Source organism: Oryctolagus cuniculus, chromosome 6 (assembly GCF_051225735.1).
Source record: "Oryctolagus cuniculus isolate XC-2025 breed Fujian yellow rabbit chromosome 6, ASM5122573v1, whole genome shotgun sequence".
Lineage (NCBI taxonomy): Eukaryota > Metazoa > Chordata > Mammalia > Lagomorpha > Leporidae > Oryctolagus > Oryctolagus cuniculus.
In genome coordinates this window covers 147,007,340-147,020,411 of record NC_142872.1, presented here as the reverse complement: position 1 = coordinate 147,020,411, position 13,072 = coordinate 147,007,340, and the positions used below count along the sequence as shown (strand labels likewise).

Genomic DNA, 13,072 nt, shown 5'->3' with positions numbered 1-13,072 from the left:
GGCATCACAAGCAAGCCCATTGTGGGCACCCAGAAATGCTGGTTCTGATTCCTTTTTCTGCCTCTTCTGTGTATAATAAAAATACTCACCATGGGCTGGAATGTTGACTATTGTCACACCAGTGCCCCTATTCTGACATCTTTCCGTACTTGCAGTGTTGCTCCAGTCCTTTCCCTAATGCTTTAGTACATTACTGTAGGACTTACTCGTTTTCTGAAAACAGCCTGGTTAGAAAGAGTTTTCCAGTCTTTATGGTCTTAGTCATAAGTCTTCAACACTGCCTGCCATTGTAGCATGAAAGTAGCCCCAGATGACATGTAAATAACTGTGTGTGGCTATGTTGCAATGAAACTTGCAGGCAGTGGGACCATATGCCACAGTTTGCCAATCCTTGTGCTTGACTCTGAATCATCAGTATCCTATACATAGTTCCTTCCATCCTAAGATATTGTTAAGATTTCAGTTAGTCTAACTCGGTGGAAAAAAAAAGATTTCAGTTTGAGGAAAGACAGAGGGGAACAAAGTGAAAGGGAAAAATGAAATAACTGAAAAACTCCAAGTGAACTAGCAGGTAGGATACTAGTATTTTAGCTAAATATAAGATTCTCTTTCTACTTTCTTAAGCTACTTACTTTCATTAGGTTGTTTACCACTTACCAGTCCCAAACCTAGTAGGACTAGCTAACCTTTACAGGCAACCTATATTGTATAGATTTTGTGAAATACATCACATGTACTATGCAATCTTTTACAACAATCTGTGAGTTGAAAATAATTTGTAAATACGTATTTGACAGATGAGTAAATGGAAATTTTAAAGGGTTAAATAATCTCCCTGGTGTCACAGCAATAATAAATTAGGGAACTGGAATCAAATTTAGGTAGTTTTTAAAAACTCTGTCATTTACTTATTTACTTGAAAGGCAGAGAAAGAGAGAGACAAAAAGAGAGTGATCTCCCATAAACTGCCCACCAAATGCCCACAACACCTTGGGCTGGGCCAGGGACCAGAAATTCAATTTGTATCTCTCACGAGAGTTACGGGAACCCAAATACTTGACCTATCACAAGCTGCTTCCCAGGGTGTGCATCAGCAAGAAACTGAAATTGGAAGCAAAGCCAGGACTTGAACCCAGTATGAAACGTAGGTGTCCAAGAGGTGTCTTAACCATTGCATCAAGTGCTCACTTACCCTTAAATTTAGTCAGATTGATTTCACAGTTGTTTAATCTCTTAGCATCAGGTTCTCTATACATAAAAATGGATTACTCATCTATATCTTTCTCATTTCTTGGAAAGATTGCAACCGTGAAAGTATCTAAAAATGTCTGGGTCACAATTAAGGGGCACTAAAGCAATTCCCTTTCTTTTCTCTACTCTACAAAGCACTCACAATTATCCAGTGATTATTACATATTTATTGGGTACCCATGATATTCTTGGATTTGACAGATCTAGAACTGTTGATTCCTAGGAGAAGAAAATTTTAATCCTGCCTTTGCCTCCAAGGATGTATGACCTTGGGGACTCTTCAGCCTTGGGATTTCTTGATGTGTCTACTCAGTATTTTTTAAAGTGCTATCTTATCAGCATCCAAATCTTCTTGGTAAAATGTGTATTTCCAGACTCTGCCCAAGACTGGAATTATGGGAATCTTTTGGGTGGGGCTTAGAGGTCTGCATTATTATCTTCACCTCTATTAACATCAAGCTTACAAAAGAGTTGCAATCATTGTGCAAATGATATCCATGTATCTTTCACTAGATTCTCTTATTGCTAATTTTGCGACATTTGGTTCATGTGTCCCTTTCTCTAGCTCTTGCTCTCTTTCTGTCTCTGCATTTGGAAGTCAGGTCATGGGTTCTTTCTTTCTTTCTTTTCCTCCCTGAACACATCAGCACATACCTTCCAAGAACAAAGACTTTCTATACCAGAGTATCATCATCACACCTACAGAACTTAATTAACTTTGAAGCAATTATACTCTCAAATACAGTCAATATTTACAGTTTTTCAGCTGTCAAACTAGAATGTCCTTGTACTTTCTCTTTAGCAATACCATCCAAGACTTTGTCTTTTATTTGGTTTTCATTCTGCTCTAATTCTCATCTTCCATGACAATATGGAAGAGCCCAGTCCAAGCATTTTGTAGAAAGTCTCCCATTCTGGATCTGCCTGCTTGCCCATATTTAGATGGGAGATAAGATTGAGTATCTTATGGTATTTTTATGGGAATATGTTTTAGGACCAAACAGAACTACAAAGAAATTTTAAACTTGCTCGGTAGGATTTTTGTTATTGCTATTAGAATAGTGATTCTAAGACAATTCCCCTTTTTATTGTAGGATACAGCAAAATGAATACATATACCAATATTTTTGAAACCCAAATTTTTCACATACTGGGAGATACAAATATGGAAAAGTTAAGAAATAACTTGTAATGCTTGCTTTGAATTGGAGATCTGGGTGTGATGTCTATGTTTTTGAGGGGTAATAAACAACCTAATTTCCAGATCTTTGTATTTAGATGACATTCCCTAATAAAAGGAATTAGGAATGATCCCAGAGTCAGGCAGATATAATGCAAGTTAATCCTGAAATAGCTTGTTATGACACAAAGAGAAAAAAAGGTACTAAAGACAAAGGGAATCTGTCAAAAGAATATAGCAGCTAGTTTGAGAAGACACAAACTGATCAAATTTAGGATATCTAAACAACAAAAAGAATAATGACAGTAATGCATTACATGGCATATTAAATAAAAGACAATGTTCTAATGAAATTTAAAAAAAAATGAAAATAACTCTATATGAAGGAAAACTCTTCAATGCAGAAATATGTCTTGCTAATAAAATAAGAAGGAATTATTAAATTCAATGCCCGCATTTTTTTTTTAATTTTTTGACAGGCAGAGTGGACAGTGAGAGAGACAGAGAGAAAGGTCTTCCTTTGCCGTTGGTTCACTCTCCAATGGCCGCCACGGCCTGCGCGCTGCGGCCGGCGCACTGTGCTGATCCAATGGCAGGAGCCAGGTACTTATCCTGGTCTCCCATAGGGTACAGGGCCCAAGCACTCCCTGGCCACAGCAGAGAGCTGGCCTGGAAGAGGGGCAACCGGGACAGAATCCGGTGCCCCGACCGGGACTAGAACCCGGGGTGCCAGCGCCGCAAGGCAGAGGATTAGCCTAGTGAGGCGCAGCGCCGGCCAATGCCCGCATTTTTAACATATGCCCCAGGTGATTGTAATTCCCTCGAATATTTGGGAACAAGTGCTAGATGTTATCTTGAAAGCGCTTTAATTCTGTAAGAGTTATACAGTCTTAAACACCGCTCCTTTCCTGGATACTAATAATTAACATAAATATATGAAGACTGGAGATGCTAATCAGTCCCTGAGGATTTGTTTTCTCATTCTAAATACTTCTTGGGCCAAGTGTTGGGTTGCAGTAGGATAAGCCACCACTTGGAATGCCCACATTCCATATTAGGGTGCCTAGTTTGAGTCCCAGCCACTCTGCTTCTATTCCAGCTTCTTTCTAATGTGCCTGGAGGCAGTAGATGATCGTTCAAGTACTTGAGTTCCCAGGTAGGAGATCTGGATGGAGTTCCTGTATCCTGGCCCAAGTCCTAGCTATTGAAGACATTCAGGGAGTGAACCAGAGAATGGAGGATCAATCTCTATCTGTGTGTGCTCATGTGTGTGTGTTTCTACCTCTCTCTGCCACTGTCTTTCAAATACATTAATTTTTAAAACAATAAGATAAAAAACAAATACTTCTTAAAATATTTCCCCTCATTCTTCTCTACCCATTCTGGCTACTCCAGAAATTTGCCATTTTAGTCTAGTTGGTTCCAGGAAAACTTTTTTTCCCCTCTGCTTCTACTGCAATCCCCTTCTGCTGTGGTGTAAGCTATTCGTACTCATATTTACACTCCTGGAGATGGAGAAAGACGGCAGCTGCTTCCAAACTCCAAGAAATCCTTTTACTAGTTCTGATTTTCATTGTCCCTTCAACAGACAGAAATTTCAAGTGTCAGATTGCTTCTTGGAATTTAACCCAATGGACACATACATAAATTCAGTGTTTTGTGATACCACAGAGGGCTTGAGTTTTCATTTCAGACACGAAGTGTCGCAGTTTCCTGTGCCTTTGAATGTGTGGTCTTCCTCTTGGCCTCCAATTTTTACAGTTAATTAAACCTAATTTTGTATATTAGTTATAGAAGCAATTCAAAGGTTTACATAAATTATAAAATTCTCTCCTTAGAATGAACCATTTTCTTTGCTCCCCATATCCAGTTTTATTGCCAGACCTTGTCAATTATGCTTTCAAAGTTTTTCAAGAATCATTCTACTTTTTTTTCATTTTTCCCTTCATTACCTAAGACCTACTGGTGCTTTCTCCCCTAAAGTTTCTACCTTGATCATATTACACTCTCGTCTAAACAAACAATATTGTCTCAGTCTATTTGTTCTGCTATAATGAAATACTTGATACTGGTAATTTATAAAGCACAGTCCTAGAGTCTGGGATTCCAAGATCAAGACATCAGCAGACTCAGTGTTGGGCAAGTCCTGGTTTCTTCTTTCAAGATGCCTCCTTGATTACGCATCCTCCAGGACACACGAAGGCCATGTCCTCACATGGCCAAGGAGATGAAAGGGCAAAAAGGCCAAGCTACTTCCCTCTAGCCCTTTCATGGGGTCACAAATCTAATTCATGAAGGTGCCACCCGTAAGACACTGATTTCCAAAATGCAGCACTTCTTTATACTATAAGTTTTTGGAAGAAGTGTCCAATATACACACTTTTAGAGGAGACACATATTACCTCTGATTTCAAAATATTCAATTCCTTCTCACCTACAACCTACATTCATTACATCCCAGTAGACCCAGTCTTAACTCATTCTAGTTTCAACTTGAAATTTAAGTACAAAACCTCATCCAAGTCAGTTACGGGTGAGACAAAGGTAGGATCCACCCTCAGGCAAATTGCTTTCCAGCTGCAGGACTGCAAAATCAGACAAGTTATATGCTTCCAAAGTACAGTGGTGACATAGGCATAGGATAAAGATACCTATTCTAAAAGGGAGAACTGGCCAGCGTCGTGGCTCAATAGGCTAATCCTCCAACTAGTGGCGCCGGCACACTGGGTTCTAGTCCCGGTCGGGGCACCGGATTCTGTCCCGGTTGCCCCTCTTCCAAGCCAGCTCTCTGTGTGGCCAGGGAGTGCAGTGGAGGATGGCCCAAGTCCCTGGGCCCTGCACCCCATGGGAGACCAGGAGAAGCACCTGGCTCCTGCCATCGGGTCAGCGCAGTGCACCGGCCACAGCGCGCCGGCCGCAGCGGCCATTGGAGGGTGAACCAATGGCAAAGGAAGACCTTTCTCTCTGTCTCTCTCACTGTCCACTCTGCCTGTCAAAAAAAAAAAAATTCAACAAGGCAAAATTGAAATTTGAAGACTTGAGAAAAATCTTTTACTCCATGACCAGCCTTTCAAAACACTGGGGTGATGTTTAAGCTCTGAAGACTCCAGGAGACCTCACTCTCAAGATTTTGCAGGATGCATTTCACCCAGAAGCTGTTGGGGATTGGAGTCTGGTGCTTGCAGCTCTCTCAGGCAGGTTTTGCACACTGGTGTCTCAGCAGTTCTGGAATCCAAGGAAAGTTCCGTGTCTGGGTCTCTACTAGGCATCACCCTAGTTAGGGCTCCATTCAGCATTCCCTCCTACAGACAGCTCTCTACACAGGTATCAAGGCTCTCTGAGCATCTTTTCTGAAAGTAGCCATGTACCTCTATCTCTGGCACTGCATGCACCTTCAAAGTTAGCATTGTACAGACACTGCAAAGGGTTATTGCTTGTGTCTTTGGCTTAAGTCACAGCTAGCACAGAATGCTGCACCAGAATCTGAGGAGCAGAAATTTGAGGCAGCCTTAGGCTGTGAGCCATGGGGTCCCAAGAGTGCTCTGGGCCCCTCCCTTAAATCCTCTGCTTCAAGGACCTGACTCTCTAACCTGTGACAGGAATGGTAGCCCAGAAGATCTGTAAAATGCCTTTAGGGTCATTCTTCCATTGTTTTGGCAAATGACATCTGGCTTTCTTTCATTCATTCTAATCTCCTTATGAAATAGTAACATGGTCAAACTCTTGGCATTCTCTCCCAAACATGCCAATTCATTCTTTCCATTGCCAGGCTGGGAATTTTCCAAATATTTTTATTCTGCCTCATTTTTGATTATAAGCTCCACCTTTAACTCATTCCTATGTCCTCATATTTCCTATGTCCTCATATTTCCTATAATCAGTGAAGAGAGGCCATGCAAATTGCTGACACATTGCTAAGATTTTCCTTCTAGCAAATATCCTAGTTCATTGCTGTTAAGTTTTGCCATCCACAAAGCCCTGGGACATGGACACAATTCAGCAAATTCCTTGCTACTTTATAACTAGGATGGCCTTTTTAAATTTTTTTTTTCTGACAGGCAGAGTGGACAGTGAGAGAGAGAGAGAGACAGAGAGAAAGGTTTTCCTTTTACCGTTGGTTCACCCTCCAATGGCCGCTGCGGCTGGCGCACCGCGCTGATCCGAAGCCTGGAGCCAGGTGCTTCTCCTAGTCTCCCATGCGGGTGCAAGGCCCAAGGACTTGAGCCATTCTCCACTGCACTCTCAGGCCACAGCTGAGAGCTGGCCTGGAAGAGGAGCAACTGGGACAGCATCTGGCGCCCCGATCGGGACAAGAACCTGGGGTGCCAGCGCCACAGGTGGAGGATTAGCCTACTGAGCCAAGGCGCCGGCCTAGGATGGCCTTTAACCCAGTTTCTAACACTTGGTTCTTCATTTCCACCTGACACCTTATCAGAATTGCCTTCACTGTCCATATTTCTACAAACATCCTGACCACCACCAAGTAATCTCTTAGAAGACTGAGGCTCTGTCTATAGCTCTCTTCTTCTGAGCCCTCATGAAACCAGCCCTTTATAGTCTAGCTGGTACCCATTACTCAATTACAAAGCCACTTCCACATTTGTAATATCTGTATTAGCAGCACTCCTCTCTCACTACCAACTTTTTTATAGATTTATTTATGTATTTATTTGAAAGAGGAGAGATAGAGAGAAAAGTCTTCTATTCACCGGTTCACTCCCCAAATGGTCACAACGGCTGGAGCTGTGCCAATCCGAAGTCAGGAGCCAGGAGCTTCTTCCAGATCTCCCATGCAGGTGCATCTTCCACTGCTTTCACAGACCATAGCAGAGAGCTGGATCAGAAGAGGAGCAGCTGGGACACAAACTGACCCTCATATGTGATGCTAGCACCACAGGCAGCAGTTTAACCCACCACACCCTAGCACTGGTTCTTCTCAGTACCAATTTTGTCTTCATCTGTTTGTACTGCTATAATAAAACACCTGAGGCTAGATAATTTATGAAGAACTTAAATTTACTTCTCACAGTTCTGGATATTATGGTTTGAAAAGATTTGGGACCCCAACACATGCAGATATTTATACACTGATGGTCCTCTTAGGGTGGAGGCTTGATCAAGTTATGGTGTTAGAAGTAGGTGCCTTTTAGGTGACTGGATTGGACTGGGTTGCTGAGGTGGGACCCTTTGGTCAAATCATGGTAGCTTTATAAGGAGCAAGTGTGCTCCCTGTCTTGCTTAGTCCTAGCTCACCATGTGACCATACTTCCATAGGCATTCAACCATCCACTGCCCTCATTAGATGCCAGACTAATGGGCTCACCTGGGGTCATCCTCGCCTGTGAACCTCTCCAAACCTTGTGCCAAAGTAACCCCTCTTTCTTCTTAAGTAGCGTCTCTCCAGTAGTCTGGTAATAGTACTGAAAATCTGACTAATAGAGGTATGCAATCCAAGATCACAGCACCAGAGCCTTGGTAACTGGTACAGGCTTAGTCTCTGCTTTTTAACGTTGCTGCATTCTTTAGAGTATTCAAGCATTGTATCCTCACATAGCAGAAAGGCTGGAAAAGATTATCTCTTGCTGCATGGCAAAAGAGATGGAAAAGGGGGGGGGGGTGTCTCTCTCATTCCCTCCAGTTCTTTTATGAGGTTATAATCCTATTTACAGGTGCTGCACCCTCAAGACTTCATCATATCCAGAAATCCCTACTTCTTTTTCTTAAAGATTCATTTTATTTATTTGAAAGAGTTACAGAGTGAGGTAGAGACAGATAGAGAGGTCTTGCATCCGCTAGTTCACTCCCCCAGATGGCCGCAACGACTGGAGGTGCGCCAATCCGAAGCCAGGAGCCAGGAACTTTTTCCAGGTCTCCCACGTGGGTGCAGGGGCCCAAGGACTTGGGCCATCTTCTACTGCTATTCCAGGCCATAGCAGAGAGCTGGATCAGTACTGGAGCAGCCAGGACTCAAACCAGTGCCCATATGGGATGCCGGCACTTCAGGCCAGGGCGTTAACCCACTGTGGCACAGCACTGGCCCTCAGAAAGCCTTACTTCTTAATATTATCATAGTGAATATTGGGTTCCAATATTTGATTTCGGGGAGGATATATATATATATATATTCAAACATAGCAAATAATGCCTTTATCTAGGTCCTTGACTCAATGCCATTAGATCACAATTTGCATATTCTACCCTTCCTTCAACACTGACAAATCTAAAATAAACCTGGATTCCTTCCATCCATTTTAATGACACAACAATACCTAACAAGTTCTCTCCAATCTTATTTCTGGCTACCTAAGTTCATATCTGGTATATTCTAACAGTTATAAGCATGAGCTTTAGAGAAAATAAATCCGAATGACACCTAGATTTGAATCTCAGCTCAAACACTTATAGGAAATGTGACCTTGTTGAACTCAACATTCTCATCTGTATTGTGGAAATATTATCTTCTACTTCAAATGATTGTTATTTGGAATCAATGTTTATATTATGTGTATACAGAGTCTAAAAGAGTGTGAAGGTTTAAAAGAAATATCACTATTATTTCATTGGCTTCTCTTCATCTTCCTAGATCTTTATCCAGTAAATTATCACAAACTATTCAATCTTTCTTGAAGCATCTCTTTCCATTTCCACATAAATAGTGATTATTAGCCATCCTACCTGGGCTATTGAACAATCTCCTTTTTTCCTGTCTTTAGTTCACCAAATACTTGTGATTCTATTGTGTGCAAGGAATCATGCTAACACACTTAAGTCTCCCCCAGCTAACCCATCCCTCAATCTGTCACTGGTATCTCTTTGCATTATACCTCTCTCTTGATCTAGAAGAGTAAATGGCTTCCCAGTACTTTTAGGATAAATTCTATAGTAAAGCTCTAGCCATCTATAATGAAGAGTTATTATTTGGTCTGACAAAATCTTCTTCCAGAATAGTTCCAGTAAACATCCCTTTCTTTGGTGAATTTTTTACTCCACTCCAGCCATGCAGGGTAGAGGCTGTCAAGCATGGTATCTATCTGTGGACAACAGTATACACAGTCACCTGAATTCTTCCTTCTTTAAATTTTCTTTCCTGAGATGAAAAGAAAGACTGTACCTTTCTGGAAACCAATTTGGGTATCATGAACTTTGTGGCTGCCTGCAACCATGGTTTGACCTTATATAGCCTGAAGGAATGAAGTGTGTTAGTATAAGGTTCCTGCTGTACTTGACACTGGCTTTCCTCTGATCTTCTAGTAGAGTGGCTATGTAAACCAATATGTTCCCCATTTGGCATTTGGCAACTGTTGGGATTCTGTCATTTGGAGCCAAGCATTCTGACCACTAACATCTTTTTGAAAGATCCCTTTCTTACTTTTTTCTCAAACCCATGCAAGCTAGTTTACCCACTGAACAATGAAGATAAACTGCACATTCTTTTCTTCCTTTGTTCTAGTTAGTTTCTTGGCTACAAACGTTTTCTCTTTCCTCAGTCTCTGAAACATGTCCTTAAGACTCAGGTCCAAACCTGCTCCTTACTTCTTCCACAAAGCTCAATTTATCTGCCTCAAACACAAAGGAAATAAGCTTGAGAATCTAAAGCCTGATTGTGTGAAATCATATCATATGTTTTATTAATCACATCTTTAATTCTTGCTATGTCTTTTCTGTCTACTAAATTTGGATCAAAATTCTGAGCTCAATGAAGCCATCTGATCAAATCCTATAATTTCATAGATGAGGAACTAAGGTCTACAAATGAAGGAATAACTCCAAATTACAAACTCAGTGCAGAAAAGAATGCATTAAAAGAGACTCAATATACTAAAAGTTCCCTAAAGAAACTCACAAAACTAAATGGATCTTCCATATGACCTAGCTGTCTAATTCATGAGAATGTATCTAAAGCAAGTGAAATCAGTATATGAAAGATACCTGTGCTCCTACATTTATAGCAACAAATTCACAATAGCAGAGGTATGCAATCCACCTAGATGTGCATCAGTTGATGACTGGATAAAGAAAATGTGGTATATATACATGATAAACTATTAGCCATAAAATTAATGAAATTCCAACATTTGCAGCAAAATGGGTGGATCTGGAGATTATTATGCTAAGTGAAATAAGCCAGGCATGCAGAGACAAATATTTCGCTTCCTCTTTTTTGGAGAAATTAATACAGAGCATAAAAATCATGAGGAAAATATATCATTTGGTACATAGTTATATTTCTTCACTAAATTATACCATGTACATGACAATATATACTTCTTTCTCCATGTTATTGTTGTTATGAATACTTTGTGATTTAAGATCCCATATTCAAGAAAAAATAGTTTATTTGTATATATATATAATATTGATATATGAAGCAACTGTTAGAATAGTAAAAGTTGTTAAATATTAAAGCTATATATAGGGGCCAGCGCTGTGACACAGTAGGTTAATCTTCCGCCTGCAGCGCCAGCATCCCATATGGGTGCCGGTTCCAGTTCCAGCTGTTGCTCTTCCAATCCAGCTCTCTGCTGTGGCACAGGAAAGCAGTAGAAGATGGCTCAAGTGCTTGGGCCCCTGCACCCATGTGGGAGACCCAGAAGAAGCTCCTGGCTCCTGTCTTTGGTTCGGCAGAGCTCCAGCTATTGGGGCCATTTGGGGAGTGAACCAGCGGATGGAAGACCTTTCTCTCTGTCTCTTCCTCTCACTGTCTGTAACTCTACCTCTTAAATAAATAAATAAATAAATAAAATGTTAAAAAACTATATATATATACATGCATCTGACTGATAATACTGAAGAATGCATTGAAAAGGAAACCCATGAGCTACAAGCTTAAACCCTCCTAAAAATTCCATATAGTTAGAGGTGTGGATTTGTTCAATGATGAAAAATGAATGAGGTCTGGGTTATGGTGTAGCAGGTTAAGGATGCCAGCATCCCATGTGAGCATTAGTTTGAGTCTTGGCTGCTCCATTTCCTAACCAGCTCCCTGCTAATGAGCCTGGGAAAGCAGTGGAAGATGGCCCAGGCACTAGGCCCCTGATTCCCACGTGGGAGACCTGGTTGGAGTTCCAGGCTAAGTCCCAGCAGTTGTAGCCATTTGTGAAGTGAACCAGCAGATGAAAGATCTCTCTCTCTATCCCTGTCTCTCTCTCTCTCTAACTCTGTCTTTCAAATAAATAAATAAATTTTTAATGAAGAGCAGTAAACATTCCATGACCTGAAAGTATTATTAGGCAGCACAAGTATTGGCATAACTTCTAAGAGACTCCCAGAGCAGAAGCCCATGCCCTTTCCAGAGAAGGCAGCAGATTACAGGCTGTGGTGTCTATAGCTAGCACAAGTTTTAGTGAGAGTCAGGTAATGCAATAATCGCCTTTATTTGAAGGTATCAATAGATTCCTGAAACTGCAGATAGTACTGAATCCTATATTTACTATGTTTTTCCTGTATCTACAGATCTATGATAAATGAGGCACACTAAAAGATTAACAACAATACCTAATAATAAAATAGAACAATTATAGCAATATACTATAATGACAGTTATGTGAAAGTAATCTCTCTCTCTCTCTCTCCCCCTCTCTCTTGTTCTCTCGATTGCTGAGGTGGGTAGCATCTACAGCGTAGAAACGCTACACAGAGAAATGACAGAGATGGTATGAGATTTCGTCACATTACTCAGAATAGCAACTTATAACTTATGAATTGTTTCATTCTGGGATTTTTCCATTAATATTTTCAGACCATAGTTGACTACATGTAATTGAAACTGTGGAAAGCAAAGGGATACTACTGTAAGCCATAGGATGGACAAAGAGTTAACAGAGAGGATATCTGGGGGGCAACTTCCGTGGCAGGAAGGAGTTATTTGGGTGATCTATAAACAAAGTGCACTATCAGATTCTGATGCAGAGTAAGGAAGGAAGTTTGCCATTTCTCATGGATGAGGGAGGGTACACAGAAAGGACTCCATAAAGGAAATGGAAACAGCAGAGAAAGGAGTTACAGAAAGATTTCTTCAGACACAGACACCTTTCGGCAAAAATTCTCCTAGTAATTTGACAGCCAACCTCTTTTGGAATCTCAAGAGTAGTTTAGCAAGATCCTGAATTAGTTATTTTAAATTTAATTTTGTAGTATATGGGGGATAGAACTTTGATTTCTTATCCTTTATCACTGTCCTACATCTTTCTATTTAGTTAGGCCAACTTGCTAAAGTTTTTAGGATATGGTGGGATATCTTGCCTCCTAGAATTTCACATTGGTTATGTTTGACATTCTTATAGATGCAATCAAACCTACCATTCCACAGTTTTCAAAAAGGATAAAATATAAGCCCTTAGGAAAAATGACAAATTTATATTGTGGATATTAAAATAGTGATATAAAGTTTATTTCAATACCAGGTTGTTATGGGAAGAAAGTAAAAAGTATAGAACTCAAGAAGATAGGAGATAAACAACTAATTACTTTACAGTTACAATTTATGCTAGCCTGAAAAATTCCCCACTCAAAATTCTAAGCACAGTGAGCAATCAAAATGCTCACCTGCCCAACTGCTTGGCTGAAAGTCAGCGGTGGTGTATCTAGTTTACCAAAGACCTGCAGAGGCATATGCAGGTGTCTCCTAACCCTGCTAAAATG

The 13,072-nt window shown here is 40.6% G+C and overlaps 1 long non-coding RNA gene across 1 annotated transcript in view; it reads right to left on the bottom strand.

Moving 5' to 3' along the window:
• LOC149126327 (uncharacterized) overlaps positions 1 to 13,072 on the bottom strand; it is a 39,970-nt gene that overhangs the window by 25,839 nt on the left and 1,059 nt on the right. The gene's annotated exons all lie outside the window — the stretch shown is intronic.